Below are 24,636 nucleotides of genomic sequence, written 5' to 3'. Positions count from 1 at the left end.
TGTAGAGTCACGGTTTTGGTATGGTTCGGTATGTGCTGTTTATGGAGAAACTATACTTAAAAAAAATCTATCTAACTACGAGCAACATCACAAATAAAAAAAACAATAGAGTAAAGATACAAATAAAATAAACAGTGATTTTCAGTTGTTGTTTTGTTTAGGGAGGTCTAGCATTAGATTTTAGGTACAGAAATGGAATAAAGTAATCAAATGTAAACCAGCATTGCAGATTGAACTATATAAATTAAAGATATTTTTTTTTTAAAGTTATAAAAGCTTTTTAATCAAGAGCAGTGAGTGATTTCTTTGTTGTCATCTATTTCTAATAATATAAAGACTGTCACTTTAAGAGAATGCACTGATACAGTGGCCTACGTTCAGCCGGCTATGTGTGCTGTAGGATACTTACCAAGACGGGCATTTTGACATAATTTTTGTGTGAATTTGTCCATTTAAACACAATACTTCAGAGAGAGCTTAATATTTGTGAGCTCGCGTCCTCATCTGTGCGTGCACTATCAGCACCCGGGTGATGACGGAATAAATGACTGCTCATCATCCAGCATAAGTCATTCACATTGATCAAGAGTGAATGGTTTGTCCACGTTTTTTATGTCTGGGAATCCAGAATGCGCATATATCAACAGAAACATATAGTAGCTGAACCCTGTTTGTTTTACGTGTTATTTATAGCAAACCATATTACAGATGGTTTGTCAGATTTAAGTTGAACCGCGGTCCCAGCGCGTGCCGAACCGCTTGTGGTGAACCGAACGGTTCGTTTTTTTTTCAGAGAACCGTGCCATCGCTAATATATATGTATACAGTTATGGAAGATATTAAGAGACCACTTGAAAGGTCTCAGTTTGTCTGGATTTACTAGGTATGGGTTTGTAAAATGTTAATATTTGTTTTATTCTCTAAAGATCTGATAACATTTCTTCCAAATTTCTAATAAAAATACTGCCATTTATTTTTTTTCTTTCAGAAAATGACACTTGATCAAAATAACTAATGTTTTTATTTGTTGTGACTGAAAATCAGGGTTATTCCACCAAACATTTCTTAACTCTTCTGAAATTAAAACATTGGTATTTGTGTTGTCTAAAAATGAATATAATAATGTCTGAAATTGCTATTTTTTTGTTATCTGGTCCAATTTTTATTTTATGCTTTAAACAATAACAATTTTAAAATGTTACAATAGAAGAAATTAGAAGAAATGTCATCAGTATTTTTCAGAATTAAAAAATGTTTTACTCAAACACATAACTTTAAAATCTTGTTGCCTCGCCATGCAGACAATAAATCTTTGTAGAATGAACAGTTTGTGTCAGTGAAGGCTCAGCTGTCAAACGCAAAAGAAGTTCTGCAGCCTCATGAGTAAGTGTGAAGAGGTGAGCTCTCATTCCCACATTAACATGCACCAGTCTGTGCGAATCTGAGTCTTCGCGGATGGCTAAGTGAAGGCAGGTGACATGACAGAACTTTAGAGCAAAACTGGATCTCACAGCAGCCGTTCTGTCTTTGCTCGTGAGCGGCAGGCATCTTTGTCTCTGCGGTGGTATTCTCAGCACGGATGCTGATCCAGGCAGTTGCCATCAGCCGTCTCTAAGGAGTCCCCCATCATTTTAATATCACCACAGAGACGGAGACAAACGAGCCACAGAAACATAAGCAGATGTCAGGCTTTATTAAATATAGAGGGAGTTTTGTATAGACGCTGCTCTGGTGAACTGGATATATTAGTCTCTGGCATGTTACTTGTTTACTTACTGTATTGCCGCACACAGAAACTTATAGACAAAACCTGCCACATTTCCAAGTCCCAATGGGCCTGTGAATATGAAGGTCTCAGGTTTTAATTGATTGCTTTAGCGTCACTGTGTTACATATGAGTATGCAACTGAACCCAATTTACTAATAAAGAGTTGCATGCTCATACTGTTCAAAATAACATAATGTCAATATTGAACAGTCAGTCTGTTTTATAGTAGGTCTGTATAATTACAGTCCAAAAGGTGCTATCTCAGGAGGAAATTCAAATAAGATGCATTTTTGTTTTTAAAAACAGCTGAATGAAGCACAATAAAATGAACAAGGGTCATTTTTAAGAAGTTACACTGAGACAAATAGTAAGATGCAACATAACAACAAAAGACACACGTCAGCATGTGTACACACTGTAAAAAAAAAACAAAAAAAAACAAACACACTACATAGATATTGTGGTTTTCAACCTGGGGGCCTTAGCAAACTTCCATGGGGGCATTAAAATGACTTAAAATTCATTAATTATATTAAAAATGTTGACTTAAATAAAAAACTTTAAAAATGTAATCTGATAATTTTTTATAAACAATATAAAGGTATAGAATTATATGGAAGTTTGTTTCCACCACTGAATAATTTTAATGTATTTATTTATTTATTACTTTTTTTAAATTGTAATCAATAATGACAATTTCAATGATTATTTTTATGAACAGAAATTGTATGTTGATATATTAATGCATTGTGGATCGGGAAGTGGTTGAAGGCAGGGTCACCGACAACCCGATCTCTGGACATGGAAACTGGCTTTAGGGACGTGGAATGTCACTTCACTGGAGGGGAAGGACCCTGAGCTTGTGCGGGATGTTGAGAGGTAACTCCACGCACAGCTTGGGTTCTGGAAAAATGCCCCTTGAGAGAGGCTGGACTCTCTAACACTCTGGAGTTACCCGCGGTGAGAGGGTTAGTGTGGGGTTGCTCATAGCTCCCCAGCTCAGTTGTCCATAACGAACACCATGTTTAAGCAAAAAGGGTGTCCATCAGTGCATGTGGCACCAAGACACCCTAGGCCATAGGTCGATGATATGTCTCGGACACTTGGGTAAAGAGAGGGGTGAAGCGATCAAATGATCACCACCTGGTGGTGAGTTGGATCTGATGGCGGGGGAGGGAGCTGGACAGACTTAGCGGACCCAAATCCCTGACAGCAAGCAGTTTCGGCCCAGAACCGGCCCACATCTGGTCCGCATGGATTTCATGTTGGGCCAACACTATGTTGCTGTCTGGGATGTATTGTGAGGGTCTATTGGGAACGTTTGGCTGAGTCCCCTGACAGAGAGATCTTCAACTCCTACCTCTGACAGAGTCTGAGTGGACCATGTTCTCCACCTCCATTGTCAACGCAGCCACTCAGAACTGTAGCCGTAAGGTCTCTGGTGTCAGTCGAGGCTACAATCCCCGAACCCGGTGGTGGACACCGGAAGTAAGGGATGCCGTCAAACTGAAAAAGGAGTCCTACCAGGCCTGTACCGGCAGGCCAAGCGGGAATTGTGGAGGCAAAAACTCAGGTCTGGGAGGAGTTTGGTGAGGCCATGGAGAAAGACTATCGTTTGGCCTTTGGGTTCATGTCAGAATTGTGAGTTTACATATCACAATTCTGACTCTATATTTCTGTGAGTTTTTTATTCAGTGGTGGAAACAAGCTTCCATGGAATCATGAATATGCATGAATCATAAAATGAACTGTGTGATTTAATATATCAACACTCCTAGTTTCTGTTCATAAAAATAATCATTTGAAATGCTGCAGGAAAACCAGAAGGAATGTCTTTAGGGATACGGTGTTTAAAAATGGGGGTCCTTTAGAGTCAAAAAGGTTGAGAACGATTCATGTTTACTGATTTGAGTATATATATATATATATATATATATATATATGTATGTAGTGTGTGTGTGTGTGTGTGTGTGTGTGTGTGTGTGGGTGTGGGAAAGTACAGCACTTTGACAGATAGCCTTTTATTGAAAAACTGTCCACACAAAAATATGGTTGCTTACAGACATGGCACAATAAAGAGAACACAGCAGGTGATCTGAACTCAGGCAGTAATTGTCTTAAAATGTATTATTGAATCTTCGAAGAAAATGGATTTAGAGATGTGATGCTCAAAAAGGGGTTTTCATTTGCAGACTGTGTTGATACAGCAGGCTTAAACATGGCACTCTAAAGTCAGCCACAGATATATAAAAAAATTTTTGAGATGGACTAGTTGACCTCAGTAATAGACAGGTGTTGGATAACAAGCTGACTATTTCAATCATCCCTAAATAAACAGTATTTTTATCCTAACCAACTGTGACATTTTATATTAAATGTATTAAATTATATTTTATTGTAAATTTTCCATTTATACTTATTTTTTATATATTATTATTGTATAATATTTTTATAATAAAATTTGTTTTTAATATTAAAAGAATGTTAATTTAATTTATAATAATTTATTTTAAATTTTATTTCAGTTCGTAATTTTAGAGCTTCTGAAACATATTTCAGTTAGTTCCCAAAGCAGCATTTTTCATTTACATTTAGTTAAACTTTTTCCTTTTTTATGTTTTTATGTTCTTATTTCTTTTTTTAATAACAATTAATTAAATAAAAATTATTCTAAATTTTGAATTTAGTTCTCATTTTAGTTCCATTTAATAATAACACTGTTTCTTGAATTTTCTGAGAGTCGCCAAGGTAGCTGAAAATTTGATCAGCAATTTGTCAGGTTCTAATCGCTCAAAAATTCCTCTAAACTCTCCGCTCTTATTCTGGCACTGTCTAGTCCAGATCTATTTGCATATCAAAGGCTGGAGTGCCTGCGGTTTACTTCACCGTGTCAGACAAATTGATGCATTTATTGTTGCATCACATCTGGATAGGACATGCTGTTCGATAAGTTTGTTAAGTTAAGTTTGTTTCAACATCTATATATCAGATATTTGTGATATATCTATCTCACAGGAGGCAATGAAAAGCTGATTTGTTTTTGTAACATCTTGAGTGATGTGAGCGGTTCTTTCACTTGTATACTCATTGGCTCATAACAGAATCTGTAGGGAGAGCGAGTACATGATTAAAATCATCAGTTTGCAGTCTTTTTTATAAAGCAGCCTCGGCGGGACAAAACTTAATGCAATAAGAGTCAATTATGTACCTTGTTGAGCAGCAAAATTATAAGTTGAAAGTGTTTACTTTAAAATAATGTGGGTTGAATTTCAGTACAACTGGTGATGCTTCTGCATAGCTTTCATTATTTTCAGTAAACATCATGAGGTTATGAAATGTGTCGTAGGTATTTGCAGTGATCCATTCTTCAAATCTTTTTTTTTTTCTCCCAGCAGGACATTTTCACCTTCAGAATGAAAATTGAGCGCTTCCAGTTCAACCACTGCTGAAACGGCACGACACAAGTAAGACCTACAGGTTATTTTCATGTAAGTCCTTAGAAGAACTGCATGTTGAAGTATATAAAATAGGGTTTGCACAACTATTCATTTTTGCTAGCTTGCTACGTTCAAATAAGCAGCTTTCGTAAATATATCAGTGGCCTGACGGCTGGCTGGAGAGTCTAGTGCAGTTGACATGATGTTAGTGAGAAACAAAAGCTGCTTGCATTATTATTAGCCACTATTACATTTATTCAATTTCCGTATTAGCAATATATTGTCATTTGAAGTAAAATTATATATATATAAAACCCACCATAAACCGGAAACATATATATCTAGCCCATACAAATATGTTTATGTCAGTGTTGTTTTAGTATAATTGAGATACTATTATGGTTTTATTAATATTTTCAATATTCAAGTAACACATTTTTATGGTTTTAATTTTATTCTATTACAGTTTATGTATGTAATACAATACAATATAATATATTTTAGACATATATGTTATGTTCATGTATATCCATCCTAAATGTACCCTAATGTACATCCATCCATCCACACCTAATGTACATTTTCAACTAGAGAATGTATGTATGTGAAAATAATAGTCTTGCAGGTAACATATATGGCAATATATGACTCTTGATATAGGGAAATATTTGTCACATATTTTATTTCTGTATGGGATGTTTGCTTATAATGACTGATTTTATAATTGAGTTTCCGAAGTTTCTATAATTCTTTATTCATTGTTAGAATTGTCCTGTTATTTAAGTTTTTGAATATGTCATTTTTCCATTGTGAGAAAAAACTAAAACACTGAAAGTCCTTGAATTGTCTGAGAATAGGGATATGGCGGTATCAAATTTTCATGTTGTGATTAATTGCTAATACTTTTATCACGGTATACTGTATTATCACGATACTGAAATGGTCATATACAATACAATATAACAGGTTTAATATTTTTTTTATTTGAACAAAAATAACTATACAATAAACCAATACAGAAAAATATATAAAGTTAAAAGTTTTTCACAAATTAAAGTGCAAAAGAAATATCACTTTACAATAAGATCTCATTAGTTAACCTTAGTTAATGCATTAACATTCACAATGAGAAATAGTTACATTTGCCACAGAAGTTAATCTTTGTTATACAAAATTAACTCATTAAATATCACAGTAGCAATTTTTTATTTTAACAACATGTTATATATTGGAATACCTCAGATTAATGAAGGTTCAGAGGAATTTTTCATTGGCAGCTTATGTTAACTATTGAATTAACTAATGTTAATTAATGAAGTGTGAATGAACAATAAAGAATCAAAACACTTTCAAACAATATCTAGGGTATGTCGTAGTCCGGAATAAAATGGAAAAAAAGTTTGAAAATAAATAGCCTATTAAGTCTAAATATTATATAAATATTATATATAATAAGTATTATATAATTTTAAATATTTGAGTATTTGGCACTGTGATGAACAACACAGCAAATCCATAAATCTTAATGGCTATTTAAATATGTTTTAGAAAGTAGCTGCTGCTTTATTTATGGGGTTTCCAGGGTAAAGACTGCATTTTCGACAGTTTAGGGCCATCTGCTGTCATAGAGTGAATGTGCTTTCATTTAGTGCATCTCTCACGTGTTCCCCATGTGCTTCTCATTCGTGCTTGTTTACATCAGAGCGCACACATGTCTTTTAAACAGCATTTAGCGGTGTTGTGCATTTTGACCAGTTGGTGGGAAATTTATTTTTAAAATGCATTCCAAATTCTGAATAATTTGTAATATATAATTATTCACGGTATTTAGAAGTGGTCACGATAACAATATTGTGCATATTCATTACAGTGATATATCACAATACAGAATACCGGCACATGTCTATCTGAGAGTTGCCAAGGTTGAAAATCTGATCAGCATTGAAATTGTCTGAGCTGGTGCATTTTATTCGCTCAAAAAACCCTATAAATTCCCTGCTTTCGCCCTGATGCTGACCTGAACAGAGTTATTTGCATTTTTCAGGCCAGAGCGGTCACGGTTTACTTCACCATCTCAGGTGAACTGCCAATACTGAGGCAGACGGAAAGCACAATCATTGGGTTTTTTACTGTGAATAAACCTTAGAATATTACCACTGACAGGCCTTTTTCAAATGGCTTGAGTTTTAATAATATTGTAGCCTGAAGATGGAGAGGAAACGTGCTAAATGTGCATAATTTGACAAGTTGATTTGGGGCATTCATGTTCTGCAGCACATTTTGAACTTTTAAAAATCTAATTTAAAATTTTTTAGGAAATATTTCTTTAAATTATACATTAGACCTTTAAAAGAAATATGATGTGGATATTTTGAATCAGTTCTTATATCTGTTATAAAATAAAAAATTGTATTAGTTATTTTAGTACACCAAGTTAAACTAAAAGAGAAATGAGAAAATAATTTTTTTTTTAATATTAAATTTTCATTTTAGTGAAAATTTTCGTAATTTTGTTGTGTGTTTTAATCATTTTTTAAATTGTTATTTCTGTTTAGATAGATTTGTTTTAATTTGTTATTTTAGTACATCAAATTAAACTGTTAAAATGGGAAATATTTGCAACTACCTAAATTTTTTTAAAGTTTTTTATTTCAGTTAACATTTATTTTATTTCAAGTAACGTTTTTTATGATTTTCATCTTATTTTAAGTTTTAGATTTTGTTAACTCTAACAACCCTTCCTTCAATGTGAAATTAAAGATTATTTCATTTTATTATGCATGTTTTAAAATTATCACAACAGATAATTAAAATCAGCAAAAATATTGAGCTGACTTGTATAATACACATTTTATGTATAATACACAAAATGTAACAACAATACACCCAATGTCAACAGAGTACAGACAGGGAAAAAATGGTTAACAATAATTGAACTTCATTGTGGAAGTTAGTGCAGTATCTGCGGACTAAAATAAACATCTACTCCAAGTAGTGAAATTATGTACATTATCCCTATGTTCACTTAATTATGATATCATTGTCATGAAAGAAGAAAACAATTAAATTATATTTCCATCTTTTTAATATTGCATCCAGTATGATGAGGACATGACAAATGTGCTGCATAGAATGACCCATTTACGTTAGATTGTAGTGCTTGTAGTTGTTGCAGCATGATGAAAATTAATTTCTGTAATGGGGTGTAGGGTGGTGGTGGCTTTGGAAAAAGGACAGATGAGGCTCAAAGCAACAAAAATCTCCTTCACCCTCCCTTTAGGAAAAATAAGAGGCGAGCGTAAGCAGCGCAGCCGACGTTTCATATCACAAATTCATTAAACACAATCAAGATGGTATCTAAATGACTGGCAATAAATGAGTTTCCACTTCAAGCTTTTATTTCCATTCCAGCACAGTACATAATGCTGTAGTTTTGTATGATATTGTGGCACCTTTTTACTTTATGTGTTATATAAAGCTTTATTCCAATCTACATATGTGTTTTTTGAAAGACATCTGTGACGGAGAGAGTGTGTATGTGCTTTACTTACATCATAAAATAAAATTATCACGTGATCTGTCGTTTTTATCATTTTGCTTACTATATTTCTTAGTCTGGCCACTGTTGTTGTGGGTTTTGGTTATTGTTCCGTTGTAACAAAAATCATTTAGCAAAGTGATATGGGCATGTAATGCGATCCAGAGCTGCCTGGAACTACATTCACTGTGTTTTCCCCTGAAATTGCATACCTTAGAACGTTCGTCATCCAATCAGATTCAAGCATTCAGTGAAATGGTTAATTGATTTTATGCTTAAAAAAACATATCAAATCCCAAACATTTTATTCAAAACTGAAAAATATATTTAAGCATTTAAGTTTTTAATATTATATAAGATATTAAAAAAAGAATGCAAACTCCTATAATAGTGATTAAACGATGTTCCAATATTGCAAAGTTTTCACTTAAGTCACATATTTTTGTCACATAAAACCCATATTTTATTTCATAGTTTTAATGACTTTGCAATTGATCTAAAATGTTGGAAATTATATTGAATAATAAAGAATGAGCATGTGTGTCCATATTTGAACAGTTGCAATTTGAGTAATGCTGCCTTATTATTATTATTACTACTACTACTTATTTTATAAAATATAAAACAAATTACAAAAAAATGCACACACTCAGTTATTAGTGTTTAAAATACAAATGTCCAATGTGAAAATGGAAGTCTAATAATAATCTGAGCAGGTGTGTCCAATCATTTGATCGATTGTGGAATTTGAGTATCACTAGGACTCTGGTAAACCTCATAGCTAGTGGGCTTTATTCCAGCTGGGTTTCTAAAGCAGTAATCACCCTGTAAGAGTGCTGTGTACAAATGAGCTTAAAATTACATAATCTCCTTTATTAAATTCAGATCTCCGCTCTGCAAAGTGCATGAAAGTTAAGCTAAAAAAAATTAGCATTGCTTTTCCCCACCTTTAATAGACGCCACAGGACTGGTCTCAGATCAGCATCATCCTGGTAACCTTTAGCATTTGTGCTGTGACTCAGCTATGCCCAGCGGTTTACCTTGAGTGTATGCGCTTTGTGTATCGCCTCTTTGTGTGTTATATCTTGTGTGCGGAGTGCAGGCCTGGGGAGAAGAAGGCAATGAAACCTTAATTACATCCTCCCTTATCTTGCTTCCTTCTCTCTCATCCTCTGAAGCTGTGGACTATCAGCACTTTGAATTAGAGTCCTCTGCACACCGCCGCCTCTGTCTCACCTGTGGATAAACAGCATTAGGGACCCATTGTTTGAGAAGCATGCACTTCGTCTAAACAATATGCAACCTTCTGCACCACCACATTTTATCACTCATGTACGTTCCTTCTTCTGCTGTTATCTTGGGATGTTTCATTAGCCATCTAATAATGATACCGAAACTGATTTTTACAGAGGAGTATGAACAATCTGAAAAGGGGAAGGGGGTGTTGTAAAGCTTATCAGATTGGATTATGAATATTAATGACAAATTGTTGTTTTATGTGACAAGCAAAGTGCTTTTTTTATTATTGCATATCAAACAAGAAAATCTTAAAATAAAAGAATTATTTCTTTTTAATGCCTTTATAATGTTTATATATTCATATATGTAAGATATATATATATATATATATATATATATATATATATATATATATATATATATATATATATATATATATATATTGCACATTGCCAAAAGTTTGGAATATTTCTGAAAGGAGTCTCTTATTTTCACCAAGACTGCATTTATTTGATAAAAAATACAGCAGTGATATTGTACTAGTGTAGTCACGGTACCAAAATGTCAGTATTCGGTACTGATACCAGTGAAAATCCACGGTTCTCGGTACCAATTTCGGTACCAAATCAAAACGCTAAAATATGCTATTTAAAAAAAAACACTCCTTATCACTAAGAATAAAACCACTGCCATTCTTTAAACTTATTTACAACTGTGTTTAAAGTTTTTTTTAAAGTAATATAATTATGGAAAACATTAAACAAGTTTCACCCAAATTTAATTTGTCTTTTAATTAATGAAATGTAGACACATTTTATTTTTTGGTAAATAAAGGGGATTTGCTATTAAAATTAAAACATGGAAGAAATATTGTGTGATTTATTTCTTTAAAAAATAAAGTTTTATAATTTTTTTCAACAGTATTAGCAGTATCACATACATTCTACTAAATAATAGTAATATTTCTAGCCCAATGCCTTTATGTAAAAATAAACTTTTATTTTGATGGGTTACCGTGAATACCTTTAAACTGACACTGGTTTTACTCAAATGAAATGGTTAAATACTTGTGAAGAGACTCAGAACAGTTCTGGTGATGTTGTTTATGTATTTATGTCTTCATTGAGACGGCAGATGCTGATATTAATGCAAGCGTCACACGCTTCAGTCTATGTAGTAAACAAACCCACACGTCTCTGCAATTCATTCATTCACACAGAGACACGCAGAACAGAGTTAACTAATGGAGTACTTCCACAGATTTGTTGTGTGTCTCAATTCAAATTAAGCTGATGAATTGAATAGATTGCCCAATTATTAATGTGTAGTGGTTAAACGAAATCCACAGATTGTCTGGGCCTTTTAATGTGACCTTTTGTAGTTTTGATGTTTGGCCAAGATCAGTACTCAGCGCTTATTAATTTTAGATAAAAAAAGGCCGTCTGCACACATTTTTTATTATTTATTTATTTCGGTATGACCATTTACTGTTACAGCAGTATTTGAATTAACAAACAGTTGTTTGAGTGGTGTATGCTATTGTGGTAGTATTTATTTCATAATTAGCATTGATAATATATAAGTAGGTGGTTTTTGGCAAAAATTAGCTGCTGTGCTTCCCGGTGATAGTGAAACTCTTGTAGCAGAAAGCTTGTCTTATGGAATCAAGTTCTCATTCTGCTCTCAACTGAACTTCAGTCCGTGTTCCAAGCATTCAGGTCTCCAGAGTGCAGGACCCAGCAGAATTTACTGTAGACAATCATGAATGTATTATTCAGGATCAGCGCAAATCCCTCAACATGACCCGACGAGGGAGTTCTGGGTGAAGATCTGCTGCAGCTCAGCCGAACATCTATCTATCTATCTATCTATCTATCTATCTATCTATCTATCTATCTATCTATCTATCTATCTATCTATCTATCTATCTATCTATCTATCTATCTATCTATCTATCTATCTATCTATCTATCCATCCACCATCTGTCTATGGATCATTCTATCTATCATATCTAGCTATTTAGTTAGCTATCTATCTTTATTAGATTTTAATTCTACTTTCTTACACTCAGTTTGAAATGTAACTCTACAAATAATTGATATGGAAATATTTTTAATTCTCAGTTCAGTTCTGAATTGCACCTGCCAGTGAATTTGAGTGTGTGTGTGTGTGTGTGTGTGTGTGTGTGTGTGTGTGTGTGTGTGTGTGTGTGTGTGTGTGTGTGTGTGTGTGTGTGTGTGTGTGTGTGTGTGTGTGTGTTTGTGTGTGTGTGTGTGGATGGGTGTGTGTGTGTGTGCGTGAGAGAGAGACAGGGTCACATTATAGTGAAGTCAGCTTTTTTAATCGTGGCTTGTGTACTGCAAACACATACGAGCTTCATCACTGTGTCTGTCTCGCCACTCTGTTCCCCTTTCGGGTTTGAACTCATGGTAAAAGTAAGGACATTATTAACTATCTTTACATTTATGTTGAAAGCTGATGCTCGCAATTATGGAAAGGGGCATTACATTTCTGATGTGTGCTTGTGTTGTTCAGCCAATCACAATGCACTGTGTCAGCTGGCCAATCAGAGCAGACTGTGCTTGTCATAAGGAGGGGCTTAGAAAATGACTCATTTGAGAGGGGTGGGGCATAGAGGAATAATGTACAGTATTTTAAAAATAATATGTCTTTTGAACATTAAAGCATGGCAACATATTTTGTTACACCAAATAATTATCTTTACAAAATAGCATCGTATGACCCCTTTAATAATCATGATGACATTTGATGTCTCCAGGTTCGCTGTGCTCTGAAATATTCTCTTTGAAAAATTTACCATGCAAAGTACCACCCTACAGTGTGGAGCAGCCTGCTTAACATGCTCTATGCAACTGTGGCCCGATAATGAGGCAATGCAGTTCAGACTCACAAATTTTCACTGTGGTCTTTAGATCCTATTAGCACTCTCCAGAGAATCTTTCCTCACGCAGGTTAGAGAGAGAAACCTGGCAGATGCGATCAAAGCCTTATTCTAATCACATAGCTGATTATAGCCATCATCTTCCGCCAACAGATTTGAGCCTTTCTGGGAAGTGTCTATCCTGATGGGATAGTTTAGAGAACAATGCACATTGAGACATATGCATTTCCTTTTACCATCTTTCCTGTACACATGCATTACGTTATCATCAGTGTAACTCATTACCGTAGGCCCGTAACAGCTCTCTGGCCAATTACAGATAATTTCTGATTGTGTCTAGATTGAATGAACACGATTGTAATTGTGCTTTGTGGATTGGTTTTCTGTGTGTCTGTATAGTAGAGTACATTTACATTTTATTTAACTTCACAGAATGTGCTTGTAGTGGTCAGTAATAGTGGCTCTTCAGATAGAAGGTATGCTTTCAGTAGAAGTCTATTTTTTGCCAGATGAAATTGCAGGTCTGATTGCACAGAAAAATAAAAACATTCATCTCATTAATGCTTGATATCAAGTGTCAATTAAATGATGCAGGGCAAATCCAAAATTTCAAAGAATAGTTCACCCAAAAATGTTATCACCCTAAAACCATCTAAAATTTAGATGAGTTTATTTGTTCGTGGGAATATATTTGGAGAATTTTAGCATTATATAACTTATGGATCCTCTGTATTGAATGGGTGCCGTCAAAATGAAACAGCTGATAAAACATCACAATAATCCACAAGTAATCTGCACAACTCCAGTCCATCAATTAGTGTCTTGTGAAGCCAAAAGCTCTGTGTTTGTAATAAACAAATTCATCATTAGGGCATTTTAACTACAAAAGGTCACTCCTGACCAAAATACGAGTCCATGATTCATAAAGATGCTTTCTCCAGTGATGATGCTTTCTCCTGTTGTCCTCACACATCCAAATCACCCACAAATTAGTTTAAAATTGTTTTGAACTGTTTTAGCTCATAAACAGTTCTTGATCTGTGCATATGTCTCTCCTGATTCAGACAAGATAATTTGTTCACTGGAGAAATCAATATTATAGATAGATGATTCATATTTCATCCACAAGGCAAAAGTTTGAAGTAAAAAAAAAAAAATAGTAATAATGGGTTTGTTTTATACAAACATGCATCTTTTGACTTCACAAGACATTAACTGATGGACTGCAGTAATTACATTTGGAATATGTCAAAATGTCAGTATTCGGTACTGATACCAGTGAAAATCCACGGTTCTCGGTACCAATTTCGGTACCAAATCAAAACGCTAAAATATGCTATTTAAAAAAAAACACTCCTTATCACTAAGAATAAAACCACTGCCATTCTTTAAACTTATTTACAACTGTGTTTAAAGTTTTTTTTAAAGTAATATAATTATGGAAAACATTAAACAAGTTTCACCCAAATTTAATTTGTCTTTTAATTAATGAAATGTAGACACATTTTATTTTTTGGTAAATAAAGGGGATTTGCTATTAAAATTAAAACATGGAAGAAATATTGTGTGATTTATTTCTTTAAAAAATAAAGTTTTATAATTTTTTTCAACAGTATTAGCAGTATCACATACATTCTACTAAATAATAGTAATATTTCTAGCCCAATGCCTTTATGTAAAAATAAACTTTTATTTTGATGGGTTACCGTGAATACCTTTAAACTGACACTGGTTTTACTCAAATGAAATGGTTAAATACTTGTGAAGAGACTCAGAACAGTTCTGGTGATGTTGTTTATGTATTTATGTCTTCATTGAGACGGCAGATGCTGATATTAATGCAAGCGTCACACGCTTCAGTCTATGTAGTAAACAAACCCACACGTCTCTGCAATTCATTCATTCACACAGAGACACGCAGAACAGAGTTAACTAATGGAGTACTTCCACAGATTTGTTGTGTGTCTCAATTCAAATTAAGCTGATGAATTGAATAGATTGCCCAATTATTAATGTGTAGTGGTTAAACGAAATCCACAGATTGTCTGGGCCTTTTAATGTGACCTTTTGTAGTTTTGATGTTTGGCCAAGATCAGTACTCAGCGCTTATTAATTTTAGATAAAAAAAGGCCGTCTGCACACATTTTTTATTATTTATTTATTTCGGTATGACCATTTACTGTTACAGCAGTATTTGAATTAACAAACAGTTGTTTGAGTGGTGAATGCTATTGTGGTAGTATTTATTTCATAATTAGCATTGATAATATATAAGTAGGTGGTTTTTGGCAAAAATTAGCTGCTGTGCTTCCCGGTGATAGTGAAACTCTTGTAGCAGAAAGCTTGTCTTATGGAATCAAGTTCTCATTCTGCTCTCAACTGAACTTCAGTCCGTGTTCCAAGCATTCAGGTCTCCAGAGTGCAGGACCCAGCAGAATTTACTGTAGACAGTCATGAATGTATTATTCAGGATCAGCGCAAATCCCTCAACATGACCCGACGAGGGAGTTCTGGGTGAAGATCTGCTGCAGCTCAGCCGAACATCCATCTATCTATCTATCTATCTATCTATCTATCTATCTATCTATCTATCTATCTATCTATCTATCTATCTATCCATCCACCATCTGTCTATGGATCATTCTATCTATCATATCTAGCTATTTAGTTAGCTATCTATCTTTATTAGATTTTAATTCTACTTTCTTACACTCAGTTTGAAATGTAACTCTACAAATAATTGATATGGAAATATTTTTAATTCTCAGTTCAGTTCTGAATTGCACCTGCCAGTGAATTTGAGTGTGTGTGTGTGTGTGTGTGTGTGTGTGTGTGTGTGTGTGTGTGTGTGTGTGTGTGTGTGTGTGTGTGTGTGTGTGTGTGTGTGTGTGTGTGTGTGTGTGTGTGTTTGTGTGTGTGTGTGTGGATGGGTGTGTGTGTGTGTGCGTGAGAGAGAGACAGGGTCACATTATAGTGAAGTCAGCTTTTTTAATCGTGGCTTGTGTACTGCAAACACATACGAGCTTCATCACTGTGTCTGTCTCGCCACTCTGTTCCCCTTTCGGGTTTGAACTCATGGTAAAAGTAAGGACATTATTAACTATCTTTACATTTATGTTGAAAGCTGATGCTCGCAATTATGGAAAGGGGCATTACATTTCTGATGTGTGCTTGTGTTGTTCAGCCAATCACAATGCACTGTGTCAGCTGGCCAATCAGAGCAGACTGTGCTTGTCATAAGGAGGGGCTTAGAAAATGACTCATTTGAGAGGGGTGGGGCATAGAGGAATAATGTACAGTATTTTAAAAATAATATGTCTTTTGAACATTAAAGCATGGCAACATATTTTGTTACACCAAATAATTATCTTTACAAAATAGCATCGTATGACCCCTTTAATAATCATGATGACATTTGATGTCTCCAGGTTCGCTGTGCTCTGAAATATTCTCTTTGAAAAATTTACCATGCAAAGTACCACCCTACAGTGTGGAGCAGCCTGCTTAACATGCTCTATGCAACTGTGGCCCGATAATGAGGCAATGCAGTTCAGACTCACAAATTTTCACTGTGGTCTTTAGATCCTATTAGCACTCTCCAGAGAATCTTTCCTCACGCAGGTTAGAGAGAGAAACCTGGCAGATGCGATCAAAGCCTTATTCTAATCACATAGCTGATTATAGCCATCATCTTCCGCCAACAGATTTGAGCCTTTCTGGGAAGTGTCTATCCTGATGGGATAGTTTAGAGAACAATGCACATTGAGACATATGCATTTCCTTTTACCATCTTTCCTGTACACATGCATTACGTTATCATCAGTGTAACTCATTACCGTAGGCCCGTAACAGCTCTCTGGCCAATTACAGATAATTTCTGATTGTGTCTAGATTGAATGAACACGATTGTAATTGTGCTTTGTGGATTGGTTTTCTGTGTGTCTGTATAGTAGAGTACATTTACATTTTATTTAACTTCACAGAATGTGCTTGTAGTGGTCAGTAATAGTGGCTCTTCAGATAGAAGGTATGCTTTCAGTAGAAGTCTATTTTTTGCCAGATGAAATTGCAGGTCTGATTGCACAGAAAAATAAAAACATTCATCTCATTAATGCTTGATATCAAGTGTCAATTAAATGATGCAGGGCAAATCCAAAATTTCAAAGAATAGTTCACCCAAAAATGTTATCACCCTAAAACCATCTAAAATTTAGATGAGTTTATTTGTTCGTGGGAATATATTTGGAGAATTTTAGCATTATATAACTTATGGATCCTCTGTATTGAATGGGTGCCGTCAAAATGAGAGTCCAAACAGCTGATAAAACATCACAATAATCCACAAGTAATCTGCACAACTCCAGTCCATCAATTAGTGTCTTGTGAAGCCAAAAGCTCTGTGTTTGTAATAAACAAATTCATCATTAGGGCATTTTAACTACAAAAGGTCACTCCTGACCAAAATACGAGTCCATGATTCATAATGATGCTTTCTCCAGTGATGATGCTTTCTTCTGTTGTCCTCACACATCCAAATCACCCACAAATTAGTTTAAAATTGTTTTGAACTGTTTTAGCTCATAAACAGTTCTTGATCTGTGCATATTTCTCTCCTGATTCAGACAAGATAATTTGTTCACTGGAGAAAGCAATATTATAGATAGATGATTCATATTTCATCCAGAAGCAACAGTTTGAAGTAAAAAAAAAAAATTAGTAATAATGGGTTTGTTTTATACAAACATGCATCTTTTGACTTCACAAGACATTAACTGATGGACTGCAGTGATATGGATTACTTGTGGATTATTCTAATATTTTTATCAGCTGTTTGGGCTCTCATTCTGATGGCACCCATTCACTGCAGAGGATCCACTGATGAGCAAGTGATGTAAAGCTATGTTTCTCTAAATCTGATGAAGAAACATTCTCATTTACATCTTGGATGCCCTGAGGGCAAGTATTTTAGTTAAACAATCAAGAAAAATATAGTGGTCATTTATTGGTTTAGCTTACTTGTGAGACAGCATTTTGTTGTAACAGATAATGGTTAATTATTTTGTTTCCCCCTGATAATTTTCCCACCCTAAAACTAGCCATTATTTAAGCATTTCATTTTAGCATAGAAATATCACTATCAGTAATGAAATATAAGTAATCTTTCGTGAAGACCTGCTTTATTTTGCTTGGAGCTTTGCTGTTGTTCAATAAATTCAATTCCTGACATTATTGTGCCAGAGGATTATAATGAAAGGAATCTTGTTTTTAGATTTTAGACTTACTGAAGCAAATTCTGTGATTTTACTGGGCTTACCATCTTTCACTACCTTGGCTCTTCTTTTTGTTCAGAAATGCATTTCATTTGCTCCCAATATGTTGGATGGCTTCTTCCAAAGTCATTTTAAAGAAATAATTCTTCAAAAATAGAGAATTGGAGAATTGCATCTCCATCTCCTCATACTTTCTCTGCCAAATCTAATTATTGTCTCAGTGCCAATGCATATAAATACAGCCTTTGTGTTTTGTTTCATTACTAATCATTAATCTCACTATAGATCTCTTATAGCATGACGTGCAGGTGTAATCCTGTAGAAACTCATATGAAACCTTGTAATTAGTTTTATATATTATTTTACAATTCCAGTGAATGGCTGAATAAACGGTTGATTTGTAAAACAAGATCGATTCGCTCAGTATTTGAATGCATGTATTGAAAATGAGCATCATTGAACAGTAATAAGTACTGCTGTGAAATAGGCTTCATAATGAAACGAGTTACTCGAACTCTAAAGGTGGTTTAACATCGTAAAGGAATAGTTCACCCATAAAATTAAAATTCTTGTCATCATTTGCTCACCCACCGTTGTTCAAATCTGTGAGATCACAAAATTTCAAGAATATACTGAGAGAACTAAGAACATTGTCAGAACTGACGACATTTGATGTGTGATACGACGCATATAAAGGTGCTATTTTTGATTTGAGAGGAACAGTGAAGCTTTGCTTCAGTCTGTTGATCATACAAAGCTATCATATGGCTTCAGAAGAGTAGGACTTATATATGGCTTCATAAGACTTATATAAGTCTTATATAATTATGGATTTCTTTTATGATGCTGTTTTGTACACTACAAATTGTGAATAAAAACAGAATGCAATGATGTGGAAGTTTCAAATTTCAATATTTTATTCTGAATAAAACATAGATGACATATCAAATGTTTAAACTGAGAAAATGTTTCATTTTAAGGGAAAAATATGTTGATTTTAAATTTCATGGCATCAACACATTTAAAAAAAAGAAAGTTGGGACAAGGCCATGTTTACCACTGTGTGGCATCCCCTTTTCTTTTTATAACTCTGCAAACGTCTGCAAACGTCTGGGGACTGAGGAGACAAGTTGCTCAAGTTTAGGAATAGGAATGTTGTCCCATTCTTGTCTAATACAGGCTTCTAGTTGATCAACTGTCTAAGGTCTTCTTTGTCGCATCTTCCTATTTATGATACACCAAATGTTTTGAATGGGTGAAAGATCTGGACTGCAGGCTGGCCATTTCAGTACCCGGATCCTTCTTCTACGCAGCCATGATGTTGTAACTGATGCAGTATGTGGTCTGGCATTGTCATGTTGGAAAATGCAAGGTCTTCCCTGAAAGAGACGACGTCTGGATGGGAGCATATGTTGTTCTAGAACTTGGATATACCTTTCAGCATTGATGGTGCTTTTCCAGATGTGTAAGCTGCCCATGCCACACGCACTCATGCGACCCCATACCATCAGTCATGCAGACTTCTGAACTGAGCGCTGATAACAACTTGGGTTGTCCTTGTCCTCTTTAGTCCGGATGACATGGCTTCCCAGTTTTCCAAAAAGATCTTCAAATTTCGATTTGTCTGACCACAGAACAGTTTTCCACTTTAGTCCATTTTAAATGAGCCTTGGCCCAGAGAAAACACCTGCGCTTCTGGATCATTTTTAGATATGGCTTCTTTTTTGACCTATAGAGTTTTAGCCGGCAACGGCGAATGCCACGGTGGATTGTGTTCACCGCCAATGTTTTCTGGAAGTATTCCTGAGCCCATGTTGTGATTTCCATTACAGTAACATTCCTGTATGTGATGCAGTGCTGTCTAAGGGCCTGAAGATCACGGGCATCCAGGATGGTTTTCTGGCCTTGACCCTTATGCACAGAGATTGTTCCAATTTCTCTTGTATGATATTATGCACTGTAGAACTCCTTTCTGATATCACTCCAATATTTTTCACCGCAGCATTGGGGAAATTGGTGATCCTCTGCCCATCTTGACTTCTGAGAGACACTGCCACTCTGAGAGTCTCTTTTTATATGCAATCATGTTGCCAATTGACCTAATAAGTTGCAAATTGGTCCTCCAGCTCTTCCTTATATGTAAATTAAACTTTTCTGGCCTCTTATACCTACCTGTCCCAACTTTTTTGGAATGTGTAGCTTCATGAAATGCAAAATGAGCTAATATTTGGGATGACTTTTCAAAATGTCTCACTTTCAACATTTGATATGTTATCTATATTCTATTGTGAATAAAATATAGGTTTATGAGATTTGTAAATTATTCCATTCCTTTTTTACTCACAATTTGTACAGTGTCCCAACCTTTTTGGAATCGGGTTTGTATTTTCAAATCTGAATTTTCAGCAGCAATCACTCAAGTTTCACAGTTTTTATTTATTTTACGGTGTTTCATTGTTTTTCTAACCATATAAAATGTACAATTTTATCAATTTCTGTCAAATAACTCGATAACTGTCGAATAACTGTCGAATAATCAGTTCATTAATACAAATTCTCAAACATTTACCAGTAATTTCTAATCATCATATAAAAAAAGAATGCAGAGCTTTTTTGAACCAGCATTTATAATTTCTGGAGCACTTTTGATTGTTTAGTTTATGGCATTTAATAAATTCTGTATCCCAGTACCAATTTGTGTATTAGGAAATCATTCTAATATACTGATTTGCTCAAGAAGCATTTATTATTATTATCAATGTTGAAAACAATTGCTGCTTGATATTTTTGTGGAAACTGTGAGACATTTTATTTCAGGATTCTTCAATGCAAAGAAATGTCTTATAACATTGTAAATGTCTTTACTCTTGATCAATTTAATGTGTCCTTACTGGATAAAAGTATTATTTTAAAAACAAAATATTTGAATGGTACTGTAAATGATGTCAGAACTTCAATTTTCAGCAGAACTGCAAGGCACAGAATGAGGTCAAATATATTTATAATTACATTATCTTTGTCTTGTTTATTAAATATGCTTGAAACACATTTATCTGGCTTAAAATTTCCTGCTGATTTGAGCCAGGCTTTATGATGGCGAATGTGTGAGCTAGTAAATCATTTCTCCAGCGCAGCAGCAGCTTGAGTGTGTTGTGTCCACAGCCGCAGAGCCTTGGTGAGTGAAGAGAGTCTCAGACAGCAGACAACAGCTGCACCATCTGCTGCGGCTTTAATGACTACCTGTGACAGGGGAGACAGAGACAGATGGAGAGAGGGAAAAAAGAGCAAAACTGGACCCAAGAAAGGAGAAAGTAGGGGGGGGGGGGGGCTAACAGAATGAAAATGAGAGGAGAGGATAAGATAAACTCATCATATGAATGAGATGATGCAGCTCAGAGGAATATTTATTTCTTGAAAGTCAGCATAAAAATTTAGCCCTATTTACTTTCCTAATGCGTATTTTTGGTTTTGATGTGCATGATTCATTGGTGCACATTATTCAGTATTTTCTATTAACAGCTTTTTAAAAGCCATGTATTTATTTATTTATTTTAAAGCAACAGATATCGAAGACATTGACTTACATTCTTTCTGATGTACCTTTTGTTTGTATTATTATGTAAAGTACTACTGCTACTTCTAATGCTACTACTAATAATAATAAAAAGAGACAATATTGTTAAAATTGGAGGGGACTTAAAAATAATATATTTATATATGGTTAAATAATAAATTAATTATAAATAATGTAATAATCAAATTATTATTATTATGTTAATATGTATTGTTTTAAAGTTTACATTTGTGTGTGTGTGTGTGTGTGTGTGTGTGTGTGTGTGTGTGTATATATATATATATATATATATATATATATATATATATATATATATATATATATATATATATATGCAGTGCTGTTCCTAATAACAACAATTATTAGTTGTAATAGTAGTTTAAATATAATAACAGCTCATACATTTTACTCACATTATTATGCTGAAAAATACTATTTTATTAAGCATCAGACAAATCAAAACAGACGCATTTTTAGACTTTTTGACCTCACCGTGTTTTTTTTGTTTTGTTTTTTTTTTACAATTTCACCAGCCAATCAACCGTGTTTTTTTTTTTGTTTGTTTGTTTAGTGAATGTACTGTGGTCGACCTGTGGATGTGTGATAATATGGCATCAATACTTATGCCTTTTGGACAGCATGAGGCACTTTCTGAAATGGTTGAGAGAGGAAAGATTTGGCATTTAGGACTGCTAGTGTTGTAAATGAGAGTGTGAGATGTCCCTCGAGGGAGACGGTCCTTGGCCTGGGGAATCTAACATGTCTTGACACTGGACAGCACTCTCACCTTCATTAAGAGTTGGACTTGTGGATCTCATCGCAACAATTTGGGAGAATATGCAGTTAAGTCAATCCTGACCAACACTTTTATCACTCCAGACCGAGGAAATAAGCAATATGCCCGAGCCTGGCCTGCGTCCTCTTTCAAAGGAGATTTCGTGTTTACTTAACATTTGGAATCAGATTTGAGCTCTGACATTTCCTGGGAGATGAGGATGTGCACAATGTAGCGATACATTATTCAGAAGAGACGGCCGTGGTGATGCCTCATTGCATCACATTTCTATCACCATATTGTGAGCGGATTTTCGTTTGTAACTCATGAGAAGTTATTGCAGACCCAAAGCAACCTTTTCAAAACAATGGCTGCCGGTGGGAAATGTTCTGGTTCTGGTGCTTTAAGTAAAGACCGATGCTGTTCAACTGTACTTGCTCATGAGATTGTAATCGTAAGATATACAATAGATACAGACGGACAGACAAGTCTCAACTTTTGCAATAAATTCACCTTTTTCTGTGTCAGATCATTAAAACTGATGGCCTGGATCTTGAACCAGCAGGTCTGGGTTTGGGTCTCAGGCTCAGGGTTTGTTCTGGATCCGTGTCTCGGGTGGTCTGCCTCTGGGTCTTGTTTTAGAGGGTCTTGACTGGAAATGTCAAAGCTGCACATCAGTCACAGTGTTTCACCATCAGACTGTCAGACTGTGAGCTTCAGGAGAAACTCCAGCAGCAGTTAAATATCATATAAATGAATCTGTATTTATTACTTCTTTATCTGAAATCCATTGGCATAAAAATAGAATGCATTAAAATGGGTTATTAAAAATACATTAAATAATTCCACAAATAATGATAGTATTACCACAACTACTAGAACAACTACTACATATTACTACAACAAAATATGATTTACATTAGTAGGTCAGAGACCTGTTTGATCACTGTTTGGACTGACATTGGATTGCTTGATCACAAGCTGCTTTTGATATAAAGATCGGAAATGATTTAAACACCATGTTTGGTGTTGATGTGTTTTTATATTGAAATTAATTGTTTGTGAAGGACATTTTGAAGAACCTGTCTCATTCATTCATTCATTCACTCAATGAATACATATAATTTATTATTTATTTAATTGTATTTATTAATTAAATTTAGTAGGCTTTTATTATTGATTAGTACTGTATATACAATAGGTTTTTGGTGTTCCATTAGTTAATGTTAGTTAATGTATTAACTAACATGAACGAACAATGACTAATATATTTATCACAGTATTAATTAATCTTCATTAATGTTACTTAATGAAAACTAATGTTAACTAATAAACCTTATTGTAACGTGTTACCGATTATTATTATTATTATTATTATTATTTATTAAATCGTCAGAAGGCTTTAGTTTACCAAATATATTTACTTAGTAGTTTATTTTTTCGACAGTCAATATGCTTTAGTTGATGTCACATTTATGTATTTATTTGATAATATACTTTTGTTGATATCAGTCTAAAAAGTAATACCCTGAAGGAGTGTGTTTAGAAGAGAAATACTCTGTCATATGTCCAACGTTTTTCATGAGAATCCAACTCTTTAACAGTGTAAATAAGTCAGAATGCATGAAATAGCAATAGACCTCCCCTTTAAAGGGGTGGCTGACTGCTTTTTTTTCTTGGCTTGATTGTGTTTATGTGGTGTCAGTTTTCTTATATTTTATGTCTATTGTAGGCTGCTGTCTCCATTGTCATTTGAACAGCCGGTTGAGTTGCTGTTTCTATGATACCACTCCCTCAGAAATAAGCAATGGGCTCAGATTGATTAGCTGACCCAGTGTGTTGTGATTCATTAACCGCATACTGCACATTGCCTGGAATCTACACGCCCATTACCACTGAAGTTCGCTGGTGTGATTACATATAAGTTCGTTGGTGTTTGTACACGTTTATCTTAGAAATATGAAATAGCATTTAGCAAATTGGCTACTAAAGTCAATATCGTTGGCCTTTGTTAAAATCCTTGATATAACCAAAAATAATGACAGAAAGTATACATGGAAAATACATTTCTAAATAATAAAACATACTTTTTCTCTTGGTTCTTGGTTCTAAATAAATGCGGCTTCTACCCA

At 34.5% G+C, this 24,636-nt stretch overlaps 1 protein-coding gene across 5 annotated transcripts in view; it reads left to right on the top strand.

Annotated features, from left to right (window-relative positions):
• b3galt1b (UDP-Gal:betaGlcNAc beta 1,3-galactosyltransferase, polypeptide 1b) overlaps positions 1–24,636 on the top strand; it is a 169,459-nt gene that overhangs the window by 100,556 nt on the left and 44,267 nt on the right. For 3 of the 5 annotated variants that reach the window (XM_059562531.1, XM_059562527.1, XM_059562528.1), the window contains exon 3: positions 5,164–5,232. The gene's annotated coding sequence lies outside the window, so the exon portion shown is untranslated. Of the gene's footprint in view, positions 1–5,160; positions 5,233–24,636 lie in introns of all 5 variants that reach the window. The other 2 variants (XM_059562530.1, XM_059562529.1) reach the window with 1 other exon arrangement.

The sequence above is a fragment of the Carassius carassius genome, chromosome 11 (genome assembly GCF_963082965.1).
Source record: "Carassius carassius chromosome 11, fCarCar2.1, whole genome shotgun sequence".
NCBI lineage: Eukaryota > Metazoa > Chordata > Actinopteri > Cypriniformes > Cyprinidae > Carassius > Carassius carassius.
This window is presented reverse-complemented; position numbering and strand designations above follow the sequence as displayed.